Raw genomic sequence first — 14,695 nt, forward strand, 5'->3', positions numbered from 1 at the left:
TTACATTAAATTAAAAAATAGGTAAAAAACAATTAATCGAAATCAAATTTTATTTGTAGTATATTGTATAAACCCTTTACTTTACAAAAATAAATGCGGTAGTGTAGGTATATATGTAAGTATATAAAATTGAATGAATATAATAAATAAAATATTTTGAGAATAAAAATGAAAAATAATAATAAAATTAACATTTATGTTTACGTTGATAAATTATATTATTGTTATTAAAAATAATTATATTTATTTTTATTTTAAAAAGAGCATTATGTTGTGCACATAACTTCAATATATGAAATATTTTATCAAAGTTATCAGCTTCAACTCGGCACATGTCGTTAGAAACCATGTAAGTAAAAAGCATTCATTGAACAAACATTTGTACTTACAATTAGTATAAAGACATAATGTTGTAAATATAATTACCTTGTACTAATACAAAAATAAAAATTTCGCGAAAAGGAATGCTATCTAATCTAGATTATCTGTGTGCTCATTCTGTCATTCAATATTTGCTGGTTAAATAGCACATACATTATACGACATATTATATTTAAATAATTATTTTATTATATTTTATTATATTTAAATAAGTACAATATTTTATATTAAATAATGCATACCACAAGATTTGTTAGCATTTATTTTATCCTTTTCAGTGTCGATTGTTTTTTATTTCTTAGCAATAGCATTACATATTTAAATTAATAATGTTAATTAATAAAACGTGAAACATAAATTAAGATGTGTATGTTAAAAATTCTGTAATACTATAAGAATTGCCTTATATCTTTATAGGAGATAGTAGATAGCATTAAATTGCAAAAAAGTCAATATCATGTTCAAGTAAAATTAAATCCAGAAAGGATAAAGCAAGCATTTGGTGAACTGATCAGTAATTAGTGAGATCTAATTGTGGATAATTGTCATTACTTAATTAAAATTGAAACATATAAGACGATACCAAAATGAAATAAAATCATCCATAATGTAATCTTTATAATTTATCATAACTATTAAATATAATATTTATTAATTGTTTGATTTCATTCTAGATAAAAATATGAATATTTTCTCAAGAATGAATCATAACTAATGGCCTTACTCTACGTATCTATAAATAAAAATTCCGCAAAAAGAAAGGCAATCTAATCTAGATTATCTGTGTGTCCATTACGATGTTCAATATTGCTGGTTAAACGGCATATAAATATGTTATCCCCCAGTGTATCTTACCGTTTAATACTCACAAAGTTTTTAGAGGAATTGCAAAAATTATTTCTGAAAATCTTATAAAAAATATTAAAATGTGTTTGTGTCTCGAGCAGCAAGAACTAATTCTGTTGAAATACTAACCGACGATTCGGAAATTATGACAGAGACGCTAGAAAGAGCGCTGGCACCATTATTGATCATTGGATCGTTTTACAATTTAGACGTGTTCGAATATCCTCATGGACAACTTAAGACATATATCTCTTGCTTTTATGCTTTGGCTAAGCTTTCTTACGTACATTTAATTACATCCAATATACATTGATAGTTTGCAGAATGAAAAAACAAACGCCGTTTTCATACTATTGATCATCATTACATTAATTCTCATTGGCTTTTGTCGTTTTAGGATTTTGAAATGTCCTGGTCCCTTTGTATATAACACTGGATCCTTTAATATTATTTAATATTGTCTTTTATTTACCAGTATTTTTAATTGAGAATATTAAAAGAGTATTGAATTCACAATTATAGGCAAATACAAATTTATTAAAAGGTTTTAAACAATCAATTTTAATGCTTATATCATTATATGACATTTGTTGCATTTTCTATATACATTGCAATAATTTTATTCAAATATAAAATTATAATAATTTTGTTCTGTGTCGAATAATCTATCAAGATGATTTCTTCAAAGGAATTGAAAATGTATATACGTAAACTTGCTGTAGTAGACGACACATTGGAAACTCTTGGAACGCTAAAGGAATATCAAAGGCTATGTAGCTGGATAATTCAAATAATCATTCGAATAATATTGATTGTATACGTTTCTTCTAACTTAGCATACTCAAATCTTTATGCTTTATTTTTTTTAATTATTACATAAAGTTTATCATTTTTTTTTCAACTGATGTGTGGTGTACTTTTCTGTTTCGTTACCCAACATATATGTCATTATCTTACGTGCTCTGATTTCTGCAACTATCTTTGAGTTAGTACATGTGTATACATTTACTTTGTAAGCTATGTTTATTAACATTATGCGCCAAAATGTTTAGTGAAACGCTTAAAAATCTTTTGGTAATATATAAAAAAAGGGAGCCATCATCAATGTCCATGACCTTGACAACGTATGTATGTATTGTCTGTACAAAACATGCATATACATTATATATAATACTTATTTTGAGTATCAAAAATATACTAAACAAGAGTTATTTAAAATAATTAATCACTACTTTTTATTATTAAATATTTGTAAAAGGTGAGTATCTTTAAAAAACTCTGTGAAGAAAGTGATGTTGAGTTAATCGAATAAACATATGTCAGAATTTCTACCTTCAATGAACTTGATCTCGACATATGTCGTCATAAAAAAATAATGACAAAAGTAATCGTAAAATTGTAACATAAAAAGTAAAATTATCTTAAAAAAGCAACGACAAAACAAACAATAAAAGTAACTTTCCCTGTAAGGGAGAATTACCTGCGCGACATGTCGACAAGTAGTTATGATACGATTGAATCAGACGCTAAGCCTCCGCAATAGAACAGGCTTCTATATCCAAAGCGTCCAGGGTCAAGGACGTAAATATGTTTCAGAAAAATTCGTGTAATTTCATATAAAAAAGTTCATATAAAAATTTTATTTTTGTGCTCATAGCATGTATGCAAATATTAACGGCCCTAGATCACAGTTGTATATCACTCGTTTCTGCTGTTTTTTAAAATTTTTACTCTCTTTCCAAATGTCCCCGCGATTCTCCTTTTTGATATATTAATGATCATTCTACAATAAGCCATTAGTCATAAATCAGAAGTTAGAAGTTGGAAATTGACAACTGTGATTGATCAATTTCCAGCTTCTAACTTTTGATTTATGATTAATGGCTTATTGTAGAATACGTGTAATGTTTATGGAAAAATGAACATCAGAGATGTAACTTCGAAATCTCAAATTAGAATATGGCGGAATGATGTTAATGTGATTTGGAATTCACTATTACAGATTTTTAGCGATTTCGGTTATGGATTAGGGATATAGTTTTTGCGAAAAATGATTGGAATTGGAAATTTATATTTTTCGTATAAAAATGAAGGATATTAATGTAAACATTTGAGTAACCAGACATGTACTGTAAGTCCGGATATTTACACAGAGTTTATTTATTTATGTTATTACTTTGGGATGCGTTCTGAATAGTAAATTACCGGGTACTGGATATTCGCAGGCAATTATTCGATCGGATAATGGATATTTTCTTGAATATTCTGCCGGATATCTGAAAAATTACTTCTAAAAAAAAAGTAACAGTGGCATGGTCTTTTAATTAAAAATAATCAAAATGCATTTGTTTATTGTTTTTAGTAATTGTTTAACAATTTCATTTAAAACATTTCACAGCTTACTAAATGACAAATTGTTATTTTCTGTAAAGCGCATTTTCTGATAGCTTTCTTTTTCGTTTTCTGAAAGCAAATTATAAATTAAAATGACTGAAATTGAATTATAAATTTTGGAAAAAATATTTGAAAGTCTACTATTTATATATAAAATATTATATTAAAACATAAAAAGTAAATAATAAAATATTATATTAAAACATAAAAAGTAAATAATAAAATTTTAAATAGTCTGACTTCTGATTACACATTATTAACACATTTAGAATATAATGCATATGACATAACGTTGATAAAAAATACAACTAACTGTAAGTTTTTTCTATTCAATTCAGATGCACGAGCTCCAGATTTCATCGAATTAAAGATCTCTTACATATAGAGGAGACCAAGGCAAGTTGTTACAATTAGCAATTTTTTCCGTACTAATTTATACATTTAAATTAAAGAATACCTATGCATTGCTTCATGTACAATCTTTAACTAGATGGTCAATTTTTATTTATGAGATACTAGCTAAATGGTCAATTTTTTTCTGGTTTGTATCTATGTCTTTAAATACTGGAAATTAAACTTTTCTATCAGTAAGCAAATTTTAACAATTTACTCCATTGTAAGGCAAGTTGTTATATTTAGAATTGGAGCAAGTTGTTACATTTACTACATCACTTGAAATATATATACATGATGTCCCGAAAGTTTTTGCCAAACGCTTTTGTGTAGATAGAGCGGATTAAACTGAATCGAAAAGTCCTGTACCATTTTCGTAATAGTTAACAAGATATTAATTACTAAAAATTGCCAAATATTGATCTTGGATAATTTTTTATTTAAATACAAATAAAAGTAGGTTCAGCACATACATATATCAGCAAATATGTATAGAAGGGGTCACCATGTTCTGAAAAGGATGTACGAACTGGAGACAGCAATAGTGTCACAGATACACATTAAAAATATATCAAGAATGAAAAATGCTGTATCTCCGAACTCTTTGAGATTCGACAAATGAAAATGAGAGAAGTACAAATGAGTACCAACAATTCTCTTTCGAATGCCGTCGGTTACGTTTCGATATCTTTTAAAATAATCGACTTACCCTCTTAACGTTTTTTGGAGATTTTGAAAACGCTGTATCTCCGAACTTTGATACAAATGAAAGTAAGTATAAACGGGGTATAAACGGGTACAAACGATTCTCTTTCGAATGCCGTCGATCCCATTTCGATATTTTGAAAATTGGCTAATTTCCCAATATGGCGATTGCATAAATATTGAAAAGCGTTATATTTCTTTGAGGTACAAACGAAAATAAAAAAGATACAAATGGATACAAACGATTCTCTTTCGAATACCATTTCAATATCTTTAAAAATGACCGATTTTTCTTGACATATTTCCGAAATTTTGAAATCGCTGTATCTCCGAACTCTTTGAGGTACGAACGAAAGTAAGAGAGGTACAAACGGGTACAAACGATTCTCTTTCGAATGGCATAAATGAAATTAAAAAATTGCGCGCTAACCATTTTTTATTTTTCATGTTTTGTTTAACTGTTTGAGATATAAACGAAATAAAGATTGGTACAAACGCGCGCAAACGGTATCAATTTTTATTTTTGATATAGTCGGGCACCAGATTCACATCGGTTGTATACGTCTTGTCTGTGAATATCGTCTAAATTTATATGAAAACACTAACATAATAATCAGTGTGATTTATACACATGAAAGTGATACCATACAGTCCATACAGCACAGAACATTGAAAGAATATTGCTGAGATGTTACAATGTTGAATATTGAAGTGACAATATTTTATCAATGTTGTATTTATATTGATTCTTCTACATTGATTATTAATGTTGCTGCAACGTGGAAACAATATTGAATAAATTATATCACAAGTTGAATTTTTATTGATTTTTCCGCATTAATTATTAATGTTGTTGCAATGTTGAAATGACATTGAAAAAATTATATATCGAAATCTATTTTATTTAGTAAAAAACAAAAAATAAATGTTATATAAATAAAAAATTTAAAACACTTAAATTGATCTTTTAACAAAATTCATTCCTAAACAATATATGTTTACGCGAGAATCGGCCGCGCACGCAGAATGTTTGCATGTACGAGAGCAAATCAATAAATACCCGTATTATAATGAAGACGCTTTTCACAAAAATTTTTTTTATTTTTCAACGTAATTTCCTTTTAGGAGGATACACTTTTCCCAACGCTTCTGTCATTTTTTTAATAACTCCGAAAAATATGATTTGTCGAACTCTGCCTCTGTTTCGGCGATAACCTCCTCATTCGATGTGAATTTCTTTCTACCGAGCCATTTTTTCAAGTTTGGAAACAAGAAAAAACACAGGGGGCTAAATCGGAGAGTATGGTAGATGCGGCAGCAATTCGTAGCGCAATTCGACCAATTTAGTTGTGGCGACTGCGGAGGAGTGAGCCGGTGCATTGTCCTGATCGCGGTATCCATCGGGCCGACAGCTTTTTCATTCCCAAGTTATCATGCAAAATATTGAATACCGTTCCGTACGCCTACGGCCTCTGCTACTTCATGCACTTTCCTTCGACGATCAGCGAGAATTATGTCGTGGACTTTTTCAACAATTTCCTCAGTAACCACGTCTGCCGGGCAGTGAATTCCGGGCCGCTTGCAGCACGCGATCAGCGCCACCGTTCGGCGGCCTGGCGCAACCGGTAGCAACACAAGCATGAGCCCGTGTCCGTGTGACTTCGTTAGTTAGAAGCGTGCCGACTATTATCGCTCTGTCCTTTTTGCACTACGTTCTTATTGCCTGCCTTGTCGGCACACTGAGAACGAGAGAGAACATTGTTTCACTCAAGCGAGCGTCGAGCAACCGAAATATGCTTTCTCGGCCTCTCGGCTCTCGACGTCAGGCGTGTATCAGGAGACATGGAGGCATGGGAACATTCTAAATAACATAAGTTTTAATAAATTGTAATAAATTGTAATATACCCCTCCCAGAATATTATAAATCGTGTCAAAACGCGATAATTGACAGGAGATTAATTGTTTATGATTTTCCATTCGTATTATGTACTACGGTCATAAATTCGATCCGCAAGAAATTGACGTGGTCGAGCGCGTAAGGTGTGAGATCGGAAATAAGTACTATAATTAGTAGTAAACATATGTATTAGATCAAGTATATTTTCATATAATTTTTGAAATTATTGCTCGTATGTGTAATTTTGAAGCAATAGTTGTAGGAAAAACCCGATTCGCTTTTCAATAGGCAAATAAAAAATTATTTTAAAATTACACAACATATGAAGGCTTTCAATTGTACACTACAAAATTATATTGGTGAGGTAGAGTGGATACTTTCACATTCACAAATTTGAATGTTGCGTAATTTGTAGAAGTATGCACTATAATAATATCTAATACATCTCACTTTATTCCGATTAATGTTTAAAATATATAGGAAAGTAGAGAAGGAGAGTGATTATTTTGATAATAATATCGCACGTTGCATCGAAAACTCGAGATTCTTAAGAATACGAAAACACGAGAGCGTTCATCGTGTGGATTCTATATTGCACTAGTAAACGTCAAACTCATTTAATCGATGTGGCTGAGTAAATAAAATGCGCGGACAGTACGCTGGTAGTCTCACGCGAAAATCCCTTTTTTCCTTTTTTCCTCTTAATATTTCGTGATACAAGTAGTTTAATTAATCATCTGTATAAGGTCAATATATTTTCTTGTTATATTTATATATAATAAGTGCAATTATTCGTGTACCTTAAAATCAAAAATTGTAGGAAAAATAATGATTCGACATGTATGGTGTTCGATTTAATCGATGAAAGATTCATATAAAAAAAACATCTCTCTTACGTGGACCAAACTAAAAGGAAAGTTAAAGCTGGAATAAATAAACATAAAACTAACATTAAAAAATTAAATAGCGCTCACAATGTGGTCTCACAACATCAATTTGAATATTGTCATAAATTTAATTGGGATGATATTCAGATATTAGATATAGAATCATTCTTTCAAAAGAGACTAACGTCAGAAATAATCTTCATAAATAAACAAAATTGTATATAAACCGTCTTTCATGATTAGAGTTAGATATTTTGTTTTCGACTCTTGAGCAGTTCAATATAGTTTTCCAAATCTTGGATTCCATAACTGAACTTATTGTTAACACAGGTATTATAATTTATATATATATATATATATATATATATATATATATATCACAGTTATATTAATTTTTTCAATTGAAGCGCTATTAATATTATCAATAAATTTCACATTTAATAGAATCTGGAAATTATGTGTTTCAATAAGTTCGACTAACTGTTGTGACAAAAAAACGACAATTGACATCTGGAGTATTTGACATGATTTTATGGACTAAAAAAATTTATAACCTGAGCGTCAAGCTCTTCGAAAATATAATTGTAATTGAGCGTGAAAAATATTTTATCTCATTATTATAACGTGAATAAAATTTATTCGAAATTAGGTGTTTTCAACATGTATGAAAATTATAACACACATTAATTTTGTAATACTGAAGATAGCCTGATATATGAGGTCTATTTTATTGTATTGTTTTTATTCTATGGTAATCTATTAAAATATAAATATTTCGCTACTAACATCTTGCGCTCGTGGTGTATGTCTTTTCAATCACATTGTTTAAGTTTAACCACGTTTTGACTTCTATTGTTAAAAAAAACATGTTTAATGATGTTGCGTTTATGACAAATACGCTTTGTGTCGATCAATATTTTGTATAAAATGTTTCTTTCTAACCATCACATCCGCATTTAAAATTCTGTTAATGAACAAAATTTTGAAAACAAGATTATTAATAATATAAATAAAGGTGATACCAATATAATTTTGTAGTGTACAATTGAGAGCCTTCATATGTTGTGTAATTTTAAAATAATTTTTTATTTGCCTATTGAAAAGTGAATCGGGTTTTTCCTACAACTATTGCTTCAAAATTACACATACGAGCAATAATTTCAAAAATTATATGAAAATATACTTGATCTAATACATATGTTTACTACTAATTATAGTACTTATTTCCGATCTCACACCTTACGCGCTCGACCACGTCAATTTCTTGCGGATCGAATTTATGACCGTAGTACATAATACGAATGGAAAATCATAAACAATTAATCTCCTGTCAATTATCGCGTTTTGACACGATTTATAATATTCTGGGAGAGGTATATTACAATTTATTACAATTTATTAAAACTTATGTTATTTAGAATGTTCCCATGCCTCCATGTCTCCTGATACTCGCCTGACGTCGAGAGCCGAGAGGCCGAGAAAGCATATTTCGGTTGCTCGACGCTCGCTTGAGTGAAACAATGTTCTCTCTCGTTCTTAGTGTGCCGACAAGGCAGGCAATAAGAACGTAGTGCAAAAAGGACAGAGCGATAATAGTCGGCACGCTTCTAACTAACGAAGTCACACGGACACGGGCTCATGCTTGTGTTGCTACCGGTTGCGCCAGGCCGCCGAACGGTGGCGCTGATCGCGTGCTGCAAGCGGCCCGGAATTCGCATCACTGCTGCCGGGCGATCTGGCGCTCCTCATCAAAAACAAACGAACGACCACGTTTGAATTCGTTGAACCAATATCTGACAGTTGTCATAGATGGTGAAGAGTTCCCATAGACGGCATTCAACTTCGATTTTATTTCTTCGCACGTTTTTCGATCCAAAAATAAGAAACGAATCACGGATATTGCTTTTTTTCGGAAAACATCACGCTCACTATGAATTGCTGTCAAATCAAGATTATTGCATGAATCACTCTGAAATTATTGGCGTCGTTTGAAAGATGGTAATATATGATGTCAACTTGCATCAGCAACCTCTGTCTTGAAACACGGGTACTCATTGATTTGCCCTCGTATGGTATTGTTTGTATTGACCGATGTCGATTCGTTGTCTTTCTATATACGAGAGCGGTCTGATAAATACTTAGCCTCAACGCCCGATGGAGCCACTATCGCAAGAGAAATTTACTAACGTGTAGTACATTCTCGTAGACGGCTACTGTCAAAATTTCAGCCAAATCGGACTCGTAGTTTTGTTTTGATCGCGTGTGGAAGCGGGCGTGTCCGCGGATTTTAGAAAAATGGAAAAAGAGCAATATCGGTCGGTGATTCGACAAATTGGTCGAATTGGGCTACGAGCTGCTGCCCCATCCACCGTATTTTCCAGATTTGGCCCTGTGCGACTTCTTTTTGTTTCCAAACTTGAAAAAGTCACTCGCCGGGCAGAAATTTCAGTCGAACGAGGAGGTCATCGCTGCCACGGAGGCCTACTTTGCAGACCTCGAGAAAACGTACTTTTTAGACGGGTTAAAGAAGTTGGAGCATCGCTGGGTCAAGTGTATTGAGCTAAAAGGAGACTATGTTGAGAAATAAATCGCCACTTTTCCAAAATTTTCGTTTTTCTTTTGTAGGCTAAGTACTTATCGGATCGCCCTTGTATCTATATGTCACAATTATATGTAATATGTCATTTATTCATACAGAATTATAGAACGAACTGAGACAACAGAAAAGATCAATGAAACAAGCTCTGTAGAAATAAAACATAAGTACATGCGTCTGAGAAGAATACGGAAAAAAACATTCGTTTCATCAATTCCTCAGTCTAGTAGTCAATCTATATTAATATGAGAGCCATGCCAGGCAAAGTCATTCAATGCTTGAAAAAGATCAAAACTGAGAATCCATTGGTTTTGATAGATGAAGTTGACAAAATTGATAAACATGTAATTTGTGTAAATATATAAAAAAATAGATAAATATTATCTTAAGATAGAAAATATTCAAAATATTAAAATAAATTTAGAGAATATTTGAACCATTTAAAATTGTTTGGCATTTTTATAATATTTGTGATAAATGAGTTCTACATCATTTATAATATTATATTGTAGAAGTTCAATCAACGAGATCCGGCATCTATTTTTCTCGAATGCTCGATCCAAAACAAAATACAAACTTCCCGAATCACTATCTAGATATAAGATGGGTAAGATTATTTTTATTTATGATATCCCAGCAAACGAGAATTGATTGAAATGGATTAAAATTCAGATTTTCAGAAATATGGATTCATGAATGTTAAAATGAATCATGAAAGACAGTGATATGCGAAATAATCTTACAAATTTTAACTATAATGCCCGAAAGCAGACTTTTCATAGCAACACCGTCGAATAATTCGGCAAACTTAATAGCGGAACGCTTGTTGGAAAGTAACATATTTAAATTAGGCGATATGGTATGTTTTTGTTTTCTACTGGTTTCTTGGTTATTGTATTAGAGTTTCTGATCTATTATAAAAATCTGACAAAATTTTTAACATAATTTCATACATTCATTAATAAATAAATTTATTAACAAAGAATTACAAAAAGGATCAAATTATAAGTTATTAAATAGGTTTCATTTCTCTGTATTTGTTCATTATATATATATATATACACACACATATATATATATTAGGTGTTGGAATTAATTCGTAGCGTTTTTTAATGAAAGAATGTTATTTATTTCACATGAGCATTAAAAAATACATTAATGAAAGTACTTCCCATCACTTGTAAAACGCTACGAATTAATTCCAACACCTAATATATATATATATATAGAGCTAATTTGGCTGAGATACAGTAAGGTGCTTACCATTGCTTGAGTAATATTATGCCTGTTACCTTACTGTATCTCAGCGGAATTAGCTGAAAAAGGAACAGATAATCGTTTCTATCATCATAAGAACGGAATGAAAATGAACTGCACCATGTCCGTACTAGGTCGTCATAGAATTATTATCGGCACTTGCAACATGTTGAGAATATTGCACAACATGGGTTTTTCTCGTGATCATTTCTCGCACATTCTAGTCGACGAGGTGGGTCAAGTGACTGAGCCAGAGATCATTATGATTCCCTTGAACTTCATTTTGACAGACGTCCTTACCAGAGGGACTCTCTCTCTCTCTCTCTCTCTCTCTCTCTCTCTCTCTCCTCTCTCTCTCTCTCTCTCTCTCTCTCTCTCTCTCTCGTGAAGTGAAATTCCGACAATCATTACTTATTATTGCTCTTCTCACGAAACGAGATCCATTAATTACTTTCCTAATTAATCATTTATTTGTACTTATGGTAATATATATTTATAAAAATTGTAATTATTTTTACCGAAGGCTTGCGCTGCAAATGTACATCGATTATGAAAACTATGGTATTTGTCATATAGATAAAAAATATCCGATAAAAGTGAATATTATGTTCAAAAAAGCAATAACGTTATTGATTGCTAATACTTTAAATAAATATCACGAAAGACTAAAATTTACTGTTGATTATGGTGACGAAAATGGTATAAATTTCTTAGACGTTAAATTAATGAAACAAGAAGGAAAGATAATCTTTGATATCTATAAAAAAACCTACTAATTCGAGAAGATTTAAACTTTTTTTCAAATCATCCATTAATACATAAAAGAGGTGTTATCATCGGTCAACTTGATAGAATTATATTTTTGTCTCATCCTAAATTCCATGAAAAAAACATTGTTGAACTAATTAATGTATTCTTGTGTAATGGTTATCGTTGAAATTTGTTTTCTCCACCATAAACAACAGAATTAAAACATTAGCGAATAGAATTAACTTGGAAGAGAAAACACGAACTTTATTTCAAAAAAATTTTTCACGATACCATATCTTGGTAGTGTATCTGAAAAGTTCAAAAAACTTTCACATATTCATGGGTTTAATATAGCCTATAAACCTATGAATACAATGAACAAGTTTATTAAGACGGGAAAAGATTCTCTTTCCAAGTATGAAAAAAGCGGATTAGTCTACAAAATAAACTGTCAAAACTGAGGATCATCATACGTGCTAAACAAAACGAAAATAAAAACTCGGATAAAGGAACATAAAGCGGATGTAAGGAAACCGTCTTCTGAGATCTCCGTTGTTTCGCGTCATTGTCTTAGACATGATGCATGACTTGGATTGGGAGAATATAGAAATTTTAGACACAGAACAATCTTTGATTAAAAGAAGAATTTCGGAAATGATATAAAAAAACAAACAAGAGGTATCAATAAGCAAAGTGACACGGAAGGTTTGCCTGATATTTATCTTCCTTTTGTTAGGTAGGTTCTCCTTTTCTTTCGATAATTGTTCTGGAACTTTCGAGAGTTTTGACTCGGTATATAAATAGTGGTAAAATACATGTTATGACTAGTAATAACACACAATGTCACGACTAAATTTTAAGTGTGCAAAAATGATATTTGAGATCCACCGCTTAGTTTTTTGGCTGTAAAACAGGTAACGCGTCTATGCTTTATATTTCGAGTATAAGAGATTAACGATATACAATTTTATTCTGATTAGAATCTGGAAATTCTTGTTCTACATTGTCCGGATATGAAAATTGGCGTTGTAAGATTACCGTACGATGCATCTTCACACAAATAAGAATACTTTTATTTTATTTTAACAACCGACTGTTATATTTAACTCAACTAAATGTAAATTTGCGTCTTAAGAAGATTTTTAATTACTGAAGATGGCCAGATTGTGGCCGAAACGTTTAATTGTTTATTGATTGATATGTTGTATTGATAAACGCTTAAAAAATTTTTTATTGATGAAAGTTTGATCATCACAACCGACAATCTGTACTGTGGTTTTTTATGTTCTTTGTTTTCTAATTTTTTAAAATTATAACCACTTTTATTTAAGATATACTTTAACTTTAAATAAGGTTGTTTTGGTTACTGAAGACGGAGAGGTATACGAGAACAATTTATATATTATAATAAAAACATTTCATATTAAATTACTAGAATCACCGATGAGATACTATTAAAGACCGTCAAGCCTGGGAAAATTTTCAGCGGTATAAAAAGGCCCAGAGATAATTGAAGAACGCTGATTTTAACGACAATTAATATAAATTTGCAATTATTATTAGGTGTACAAATAAGTTTTTATAAAAAATTAAGCATTTATTGTGAAAGAACGATACATAATGTTTTATTGATGTAAGTCAAAATGTAAGTGCAAGTTCTTTTTGCGTTTGGCACGATTCTTCATTCAATAATGCTTCCAATTCCGCGTCTTGATACACTTTCGGCCTTCCGCTACGTTCTTTATCTTCGACGTCAAATTCACCGTTCTTAAATTTTTGAAACCATTCACGACAACTTCTCTCACTTAAGGCAGCCTCACCATATGCTTCTACAAGCAATCGATGAGCCTCAGCTGCAGACTTTTTCAAATTAAAGAAGTAAATCAAAAGTTCCCGCAAATAACGCTTATTCGGCTCAAAACTCGGCATTTTCGCACAAAAAAAATATATGCTGCTGATATAAAATCGCTAGTATTTCAAGATTATGTTGTTGACAGATGTCCAACCTTACGATGTAATGTTTTACATCAGGCAATTTTAACTATAGCTTGCTAGTGGCGCCCTTTTGTCAAACGGCGGAAACTTATTTGTACACCTAATAATATAAATTTGGCTCATACATTATTAATTTCATGATTTTTTTATTACATAAATGTTCCATAAATAAATATGCATACTTGTAAAGTTATAATCCTATTTATTGCAGAAAAATTATAATTTTTTCTTTGTAGTATCATCTCTGTTGATAATCAACTTTGACGATAACACTGAAATCATAGTTTTAAAGAAAAATCGAGTATTAATGAATTATAAATGCATAATTACGTCTATTAAACCAATAAATCATAAAATTAGTACAATATTATCAGTGTTTAACTCTTAATTACTTCAATATTCACAAGGATGCAAACTCCCGTAAAAATGTCGGTCTTTAATATTATCTCGTCGGTGCTAGAATGGATCTTTGCTGAAATTTTTTGACGTTTAGAAATTACATTATAGAGTAGAGTGTAATGTATTCAGAGTGTAAAAAAAGATTGTAATTTTTATCTTTTAACAAATAAAATACATAGAAATGAAAAAAAAAA

General features: G+C 30.8%; 1 long non-coding RNA gene across 1 annotated transcript; it reads left to right on the plus strand.

Annotated features, from left to right (window-relative positions):
- Positions 1-9,639: 9,639 nt before the first annotated feature.
- On the plus strand, positions 9,640-14,695 carry LOC147906903 (uncharacterized). Its single transcript, XR_015547995.1, has 4 exons — positions 9,640-10,125; positions 10,202-10,444; positions 10,613-10,707; positions 10,773-14,695. It is a non-coding gene; the product is annotated as an uncharacterized LOC147906903 (long non-coding RNA).

The sequence above is a fragment of the Acromyrmex echinatior genome, chromosome 17, assembly GCF_024713525.1.
Source record: "Acromyrmex echinatior isolate Ae372 chromosome 17, ASM2471352v2, whole genome shotgun sequence".
NCBI classification, from domain to species: domain Eukaryota; kingdom Metazoa; phylum Arthropoda; class Insecta; order Hymenoptera; family Formicidae; genus Acromyrmex; species Acromyrmex echinatior.